An 8462-nucleotide genomic window follows, 5' to 3' on the forward strand; every position below is an offset into this window, starting at 1 on the left:
ATTTTTTTTATTTTTTTTTAGTTTTTAGTTTTTCTTTTCTGTTGTGTGTTATCTTTGACTCCTTTATTTGCATGTTTGTTGTTTCTTGTCTAAAGTTAGTTTAAATAGTCTGCAAAATAGCTTTCAAAAAAAATGATTTTAATAGAAATTTAATACATTGATATTGTTTTACAGGTTTCAAACGAGAGAGTAAGTTGATTCATCACTGCAGTGAGTCAATTCTGAGTTTGGGGGAAGCTGGACAACACTTTTCAGATCAAAAGATTAAAATCTCAAGTGCTCTCCCCCAGATGCACCATTTCCACCTTAAGCTGAAAAGGAAGACCAAGAGAAACGAGTGAAAAGAAAATGGTGCAGTAGAAAAGTGAAAAAAAGGCAGAAGAGAAGGATGAAAAAAACTCTGAGAATGTGGAATAGGGCCAGAACCTCTTCTGGCCCCAGGTTACTTGTTCCTAATTTTGTTAATTTTTTCTTGGTAACCTATTTCTGCAACAATGAGGACACTGTTTCCTCTAAGTTTGGGGGGGGGGGGTGAATTCATGAATTCTGCTTGTTTTAAATTTTTTGTTTTTTATTTTCTATTTAGTGCCTTGTGAATATTTGTGATGTATATATTTTGTTGATATTATTAGCTATTGTTTTGTTAGTTTTTGTTTTATTCCTTGTGGTTTGTTGAGTTGAAGTTTGAGAATTAAATTGAGACACAATCTTTGTTTTCGAGTGATGTGAGGGTTATATTGTGTTCAGTAGTCAGTGGTCTGTGTCACAAATAGGTAGCTTGAAGTTTTGTAGAAAAAAAGGAACTCAGAGAAGCTATGTGAATAAAGAGTGACATGAGTGGATTAATGGTTGTATGGTAATAGCAGTGAGAGATTGAGAAAATGAATTGATTGATGCAAAGTGTAAGTGGTAACAATAGGCATTTGAGATGGTGACTAGACCCAACACAGTGAGTCATTGAGCGTACACAGCCAAATATCTTTTTTATTAGAGGTCTTCACTGGATTAGTGAGGCGGAACTTGCTCTGGTGCTCAGTTGATGAAGTGTTGTACTTGCTTAAGTTTAAAATGATGGGGGCATTTTTGTTGTTGTTTTGTTTAACCTCTTTCAAACCAAAGAGCCATCCTTAGATCATCATCCATTGAAAACCCAATTTTGAGCCTTTAGCCTTTTCTTTTAACATACCCACATTTTACCCTATCCCACAATCTACCACACCTCTTAGTTATGATGGAAATGAAAAAAGCAAGATGTTGTTGGCTGCAATAGGAAGTTAAAGCAAGAGACTGCTAATAAAATGAAAAGTTGGTTTCATAAGAAGAAAAAGAGAAAAAAAAAGTTGGTTTCATATGGTTAATAAAATGAAAAGTTGGTTTCATAACATCTACTTTTCGGTAGCCCGGAACGAAAGAACTCCATAGTTAAGCATGCTTGACTTGCAGTAATTCTGAGATGGGTGATCTCTTGGAAAGTTTTCCCAGGAAGTGTGCGAGTGAGGATGAACCGAGCAGAAGCTGGTGGGCATGTAACATCCCAGGCACTGACGAGGGCGGCTCCTGACAGGCTTCCAGCAGGAGTTACATGAATGAATCGAATCGATACCCGAAAGAAAGGGATTCCAAAGACTGTGCAGGTATGAGACTGCATAGTTTGGGATAGCTTATAAGAATTAATTGGTACTACTTATACTAACAAGATGCATCTACTTTTTGGTTTCCCGAAACGAAAGAACTCCTTAGTTAAGCATGCTTGACTTGCAGTAATTCTGAGATGGGTGATCTCTTGGGAAGTTTTCCCAGGAAGTGTGCGAGTGAGGATGAACTAAGCAGAAGCTGGTGGGCATGTAATATCCCTGGCGCTGACGAGGGCGACTCCTGACAGGCTTCCAGCAAGAGTTACATGAATGAATCGAATCGATACCCGAAAGAAAGGGATTCCAAATACTGTGCAGGTATGAGACTGTACAGTTTGGGATAGCTTATAAGAATTAATTGGTACTACTTATACTAACAAGACGCGTCTACTTTTCGGTAGCCCAGAACGAAAGAACTCCATAGTTAAGCAAGCTTGACTTGCAGTAATTCTGAGATGGGTGATCTCTTGGGAAGTTTTCCCAGGAAGTGTGCGAGTGAGGATGAACCAAGCAGAAGCTGGTGAGCATGTAACATCCCGGGCGCTGACGAGGGCGGCTCCTGACAGGCTTCCAACAGGAGTTACATGAATGAATCGAATCGATATCCGAAAGAAAGGGATTCCAAAGACTGGGCAGGTATGAGACTGCACAGTTTGGGATAGCTTATAAGAATTAATTGGTACTACTTATACTAACAAGATGCATCTATTTTTTGGTAGCCCGGAATGAAAGAACTCCATAGTTAAGCATGTTTGACTTGCAGTAATTCTGAGATGGGTGATCTCTTGGAAAGTTTTCTCAAGAAGTGTGCGAGTGAGGAAAAAGCACACTGAAAAGTCTCGTGTTAGTATTAGGGGATAGTCATTGATTCTTGAAGTGGTCGGGCATTACAATTGTCATATAGGATGGAGAAATTAAAAAGTTCTTATATGATTTTTCTTGTGTGCTTATGTGAAAACCCAAACCAAATTTGTTGAACATGCATCTTTGTTTACCAAGAAACACATTTAAGTTATCTCTACAACATGTGAGTTTGCTTAAAATATTATTCAAATAATTAATTTCATTGTTTAGTTCTTTACGCTATGTGCATTATGGTGAAGACGCATGATCATTTGAGGATAAGCATTTGATACAACTTGTACTAGCATCAAGTAATTTAAGAGTTTCATTTTCATCTTTTAATTCTTTCACTTCTTATGTAATGATGTAATTTGTTTTTCTAAGGAAGTAATAGTCTTTCTTGATGCTCTATGAGATATAACATGTTCTAATGATTCACTATATATTTCTTCAAACATTTTAAACAACTTATCATATGAAGGGAAAATAGTAGAGTAAGATGAGTTTACCTTGGTTTCAGATTCATTTCCATCCTCATTTGCCATTAGACATATTTGTTGAGTTCTTTTGCTTAATTTTTCAGGTGTTCTTTCATCTTGCATGAAACTTAAGTTTGCTTCTTCCTTTGAGCCATCATCAGAAGAGCTAAACTCATCATCCCAAGCAAGATAAGCCTTCTTGAAGTTCTTTCTATCCTTGCCTTGCTTCTTTTCATATTTGTCTTTCTTTTGAAGATTTGGACAATCCAATTTATAGTGACTGATTTTCCCACATTCGTAGCAAGTGATGGTGAGTTGATAGGATCTTCATCTTTGGATCTTCTTTTTGAAGGAAATGCGGGTCTCTTTGAAAAAAAAAATTGAAAAATTTTCCATACTTCTTCACAAATAGACTCATCTCATCTTCATCAAGATCATTTTCAGAGTCTCCATTTTCTTTATCTTCATCCTTTTCTTTGCTTGGTGTTAAGGCCTTTAAGGCAATTCCCTTACTTTTCTTGTTGGCTTGTTCCTTCAAGCTAATTCTACTTAGCTCCATTTCATACTCTTGAAGTTTGCCAAACAAGGTTGCAAGGTCCATGGTCTTCAAGTCCTTTGATTCAGCTATAGCCGTCAACTTAGGTTGCCATTCCCTACTATGCACACTTCTCATCACTTTAGCAATTAACTCAAGATTAGTAAATTTTTTATCTAAAGTATTTAAATGGGTAACAAGGTGCGTGAATCTGTTTTGCATACTTTGAATGCTTTCATTTTTATTGATCTCAAATAATTCAAATTCTCTAGTGAGTGTATTTAATTTCGTGATTTTAACATCACTAGTTCCTTCGTGGGTTTGTTGGAGAATAACCCACATTTCCTTAGCATTCTTACAATATGAAACACGAAAGTAATCATCACGATCTAAGGCATTTGTAATTAAGTTTTGAGCTCTAGCATTCCAATTTTCTTTCTTAACTTCATCTTCGGTGTACTCATATATATCCTTAGGAACATCTTCATTTCGCTCATTTTTTATAGTAGGTAGGGTATATCTTTTTTTAACTATGTTCCATACTCTTAAATCATTAGATTGAAGAAATATTTTTATCAGACTTTTCCAATAAGAATAATCGATGCCATTGAAAAATAGAGGTCTAGTACTAGAAGAACCCTTAAGGGGCATATCATGATTCAAAGAAGTCATCCCTTCTCTTGAAGCAGTTAAGCTCTTTACACAAGAGTTCAAGCTCTGATACCACTTATTAGATAAGTGGTTTCAATGCTCAAGAAAGGGGGTGAATTGGGTTTTATAAAATATTTTCGAAAAATGTCTCCTTTGATATTTTAAAGAATATTTCTTCAATTAAATGATTTAATAAGGAAAAATCGAAGTATAAGAACTAGTGTGTGATCAATAAGGATAAGCAAGTGAATAAATAAACACAGTCTAAAAATGCAATTTCAAGACTAAAGTAAATAGTTTAAGATTAGAGAAAATGCAAACTAGATATATCCTGGTTCAATCCCCACCATCGAGGCCTACATCCAGATTGAAGTCACTCGATCAATCGTTTTCACTAACTATCAAGCTTGAGGGTGCTTGACAAACCACTATAATCTTCCAAGACTTCGGACTCTTGGTGTCTTACAATTTTCACTCCAAATTTTCTTAGGTATTTGGTAACCTCTCAAGTACAAAGGGTTCACTTCCCTCTCTTTTCAAGAATTAAAATGGAGGTGTTTAACAATGATTAAGTACTCTCAAAGTACAAATTATACAAGTTAAAGAATAATGGGTGTTGACACTTTCATAGGAATAAAGCTCAAAGAGTGTTTACGATCAAGATGAATGAGAATGAGCAAATAATATGATTTAAATCAAGAATAACGATCAAGAAGTCTTAAAGGATCAATGAAACAATGATTCTTATTTATAGAGGCCCCCATATGAGTATATTCAGCCATTTTCGCAAACTAGCCGTTATTTTTGTCTTCTGCATCAGTGGGTAATTGATTCCCTCAAAGGGCAATCGATTACCATGTTCAAGTTAATTGATTACTAACCTGTTAAATGTTGGAATTCACCCTAAAAATGGTTTCCTTCGTTTTCAATTAGTTTCAATTGATTTCAATCATTTGATAAATACTAAAGATCATGAAATTTAGATGCTAGAGATATCAATGATGAATTTATGCATGTGTTTCAAAAATATTTCTTGAGCTTATTCATGCAAGATGTTAATTTCCCTCACATTTAATTCTAAGTCCTAAACTATATTACTTGTGTATTCTTTGGACTTAGATTCTTCTCTTGAAGCTTGATTCTTGATATTCTTTAAGCTTTGTCGTTGTCTTGATGGACTTCACATTGGTTCGTTGATCGTTTAGACTTATTTTTTATTATTGTGAGTTGTATCACTCTTGAGGTCTCTTCTAAGGTTGTTTGTTATCTTCAAAACTCTTGTATTATAGAAATCTTCATTTTGAGTGCATTAGTTCCACATAAGTCTCTTAGTATGTACTTGTATTCAAGTATAGGTGTATGTTAGTATTTATGTGTAGGTTCTTATATAGAGGGGAAGAGAGAGGAGGAGCAAAGGTCATTCATTATGGGACTTCAAAGTGAAGATGGGATGTGTAAACCACCTAGAAATGTTTATTGGGGACGCCTCTAAGATACATTTGGAGGCGATTATTGCGTAATCGCCTTAGAAATAAAAACTTTTTGAGGCAAAACTCAAAAATGCCTGAAAAGCCGCCCCTAATTGTTACATTTAGAGGCGGTTATCATAACCACCCCCATGAATATTTAGAATTGGTTATCATGTAACCGCCTTGTTAGGGTATTGACCCTAAGAAAGAGATAGAGAAACTGGAAACGAAGAAGGAACTAGATTTTCATTCAGATAATTCTTCAAATGATACAGCATACCCATTTGTACAAAACATCACCTTGTAACTAATCAACAACTACACACATGTACTAACTAACTACTGGCTTAACCCAACTGACTTCACATATTCACATACTTATCATGCTCAACATCCTTATGCCACAAAGTCACGCAAAAGCACTGATCTCTTCTTCTCACGTGCAAACTTCCTTACCGTAACATTCTCTTCCCCTTGACATTGAACCTCATCCTCAAGGTTCCATGGATACAACAACAAAAATAAAAAATATAGAGATTCTCTAGGGTCCCAAGGAAAACAAAAGAAGAATAAGGAAAAGAAATAAACTGAGCAAAGACCCACGATCATGGCCGAATAACAAACATCATCTCTTTGTGGAATTTTGTCGAACACTTTGCGTGCATGGTGGGTGTGAAGAAGCCTCTGGTGCAACTTTTGCAACTCCTTCCTCAACAATTGATGATCGTCCTCAAGGCCTAAAGGAAGAACAAAAGATCCTCCTGGATCCCAATTAGAACGAAAGATATCATGGTGGGCAACATAAGATGCTTTATTTACAAGAACTGTTATATCTTTTAAATACCGACAAGAACGTAATGTATCTCCGTTGAACAACCATTGATACCAAGGAGTAGCCTCTCCTTCTATCTTGAAACTTGCGAGCTGGACCTTAAGAATAGCAGGTACTTGCTTTAAATTGAAGAACATCTCTATTTTAAAGACCCATGCATTGGAGTGCTTGCCATCGAACGAAGGAATTTCAAGTCGCTTGGATTTGAGTAACGGACCCAAATCGTTAACATCAAACTGACTGGAATGGTTCTACTGAAATGAATCTGATTCAGATACGTGATGCTGAGGACGACGTGGCACTGGATCAGTGGAGCGAGTGTGTACTGCAAGTATCAGTACCACCCTATATTGGACAGAGCCCACTTCCCCCGCCATCACCCCTTTCAACATAAAATACTAATCCATGTTATCATGCTTCGTCGAAAAGCTAAAACAATGGGGAAACTTCTACCTGTGGCTGCACACGAGGAGAATCTCGAGGTTGTGCATTTCGAGCAAGAACAACCTCATGAAGCTGCTGCATCTAATTCACCAACAAGGAGATTTGATTTTTGGTATCCGTTGCTTGCAAACGGATTTCTTCAAGATTGGTGTCAACCCGTTGCTGAAACGAGTTCAACTCCTCAAACAATTCTTAAACTCTCATCATGAAATCAAGAAAAGAAAGAAGAGGATGAAATGGTGTTCCAATGAAAGCACCAATGTTAGGGTATTGACCCTAAGAAAGAGAGAGAAACTGGAAAACGAATTAGAAGGAACTGGATTTTCATTCAGATGATTCTTCAAATGATACAACATACCCATTTATACAAAATATCAGCTTGTAACTAATCAGCAACTACACACGTGTACTAACTAACTACTGACTTAACCTAACTGCCTTCACATTTTCACATGCTTATCATGCTCAACATCCTTATGCCATAAAGTCAAGCAAAAACATTGATCTCTTCTTCTCGCGTGCAAACTTACTTACCGTAAAATGCCTCAAATCAATGAAAACATAGGGAGAACTGTCTCAAAATGTAAATTGATTATTACAAAAAAAAAAAAAAAAAATGTAAATTGATAAACGGTCTGGATTTACCCATTTTCTTGTAGTGTACTAAAAAAGAATGACAAATATTTTTCTTGATGCTAAAATTTAAAATTATTTTGTAAATATAAAATCACTAAGAAATAACATGCGAAAACAAATATGGAAGCAAGATTTGGGGTTGGGACGATGACGAGGAAAACAACAACAACATCAATAATAATAATAATAATTTTGAATTCGACGCATTTCGACATAAGTACCTTCAACTATTTCCATTTGTTTGCTTTTAAGAACTTATTTTTTTTTTTTTTTTTTTTACCAAATGGTGGTAGCTCAGTTGACGCATGGGAGCTGAGCAGGTGGGAGTTGGCATGTGTTCGAATCTCCCCAGTACCACCTTTGGGAGGGGTTTAAAGCCTTAATCCTGGACCCGCCCCGAATCGGACTAATCGCGAAGCGATGAACCGATGGAATATTTCTAAAAAAAAAAAAACTTATCTTTTTTAATTAGGGGACGGATCCATAAAAAAAAATTTATCACACTTACAATCAACTTAATCACAGTTAATTTCTGTTAATCTAACAGTTATAATTTATTAGAAATTAATAATTCATAAATGTGACCCAATAAATGTTAATAATTTTTAATAAATTATAATCGTTAAATTGATCGAAATCAACGGTAATTAAATTGATTGTAAAAGTGATAAATTTTTATGGTGATAAGTATTATCTTCTCTTTTAATTATAGTATCAAGTTTCAATAATCATAATCCGTGTGAAACTTTTGGAAACTGGAGACAGACCTCTTTGACTGTCAAAGTATCATTAAATTGACCATTTGGTTAATTCGCTATTTCTTTGGTGCTCCTTAACAATGTTGTTAAGATTGAGATATTAAGTAACATTAAAAGGGGATTAAAAAATCGTAAAACGTAAAATCGTTATAAAAAAATCATGAAAACGTAAAAGCTTTTG

The sequence above is a fragment of the Gastrolobium bilobum genome, unplaced genomic scaffold, assembly GCF_033153095.1.
Source record: "Gastrolobium bilobum isolate Gb01-03AN ecotype WA unplaced genomic scaffold, APGP_CSIRO_Gbil_v1 utg19981, whole genome shotgun sequence".
In the NCBI taxonomy this organism is placed as follows: domain Eukaryota; kingdom Viridiplantae; phylum Streptophyta; class Magnoliopsida; order Fabales; family Fabaceae; genus Gastrolobium; species Gastrolobium bilobum.